This window comes from Balaenoptera borealis, assembly GCF_965194805.1.
Source record: "Balaenoptera borealis genome assembly, chromosome: 6".
Lineage (NCBI taxonomy): Eukaryota > Metazoa > Chordata > Mammalia > Artiodactyla > Balaenopteridae > Balaenoptera > Balaenoptera borealis.
Window position 1 is genome coordinate 52,778,756 of NC_138863.1, and position 877 is coordinate 52,779,632.

Below are 877 nucleotides of genomic sequence, written 5' to 3' on the forward strand. Positions count from 1 at the left end.
CCGCCGCGGCTCGCGGACACCGGCGGCGCGGGCTCCCGGCGCGAACAAAGCTGCCCGCCCCCGCCCCCTCCCCCACCGCCGCCGCCGCCCCGGCCGCCCCCCACGCGGCCCCCCGGCCCCGCCGCCTTACCTCGGCCGCCCGCCCGGCCCGCTCGCGCGCCGCTACGATGTGGGGGAGGGAGAGAGAAAAAAACCCTTCCTTAAGGAAATGGAGGCAGCTGGGGGGGGGAAAGGGGGGGGAGGGAAAAAAAGAAGCCGAGGAGGCTCTGGCCGGGGAGTGTGGAACATTGAAAGTCGGAGGGGGTTGTGCAGTGCCGGGCTCCGGCCGGAGGGTGGCGCCGCCCAGCGCCTTCGGAAAAAAGTGGGGGGTGGGAGCTCGGCTGGGCGAGGGCGCGAGCTCCCGGCGAGGCGTAGGGGACGCGGGAGACCCCCGCGCACTGTGGCCTCCAGCCGCCGCCGCCCGGCTCGGCTCCTCCCGGCCGCGCAGTCAGCAAGTTCCGAGGCGAGCGCGGGGGGAGGGGAGGGCGCGGCGGCGGCGCGCGTGCTCGCTCGCTGCTTGCCTGGCGGACGGGCGCGCGCCGCCGGCGCCCGGCGGGCGCGAGCTGTTCTCGCGCGCTCCCGCGCGCTCTCTCCGCACCTCCCTTCACCCGGGGGGCGCACGCGTCCGCCCGCGCGCGGCCAGGACAAAGAGCGCGGCGGGGACCCGGCGGACTGGCCCCTGACGCCCTTGGCCGCGGAGCTGGTACCGGAGAAGGCGGGGGCACGGGCGCCGTCTCGCGGGGCCGCTGTGCCACGGGGTGGCTTCCGGCCTGAGCCCGCCTCCGGAGCGAGGCTGCCCATTGGACTACCCGCCCCGCAGGCTGGGGCCAGGGTCATC

General features: G+C 77.4%; 1 protein-coding gene across 4 annotated transcripts in view; it reads right to left on the reverse strand.

Annotated features, from left to right (window-relative positions):
- UBE2E3 (ubiquitin conjugating enzyme E2 E3) overlaps nucleotides 1-705 on the reverse strand; it is a 90,180-nt gene extending 89,475 nt beyond the window's left edge. Inside the window, exon 1 of one of the 4 annotated variants that reach the window (XR_014246183.1) lies at nucleotides 131-525. The gene's annotated coding sequence lies outside the window, so the exon portion shown is untranslated. Of the gene's footprint in view, nucleotides 1-130; nucleotides 526-560 lie in introns of those variants that run through there. The other 3 variants (XM_082397619.1, XM_082397621.1, XM_082397616.1) reach the window with 3 other exon arrangements.
- Nucleotides 706-877: the final 172 nt, after the last annotated feature.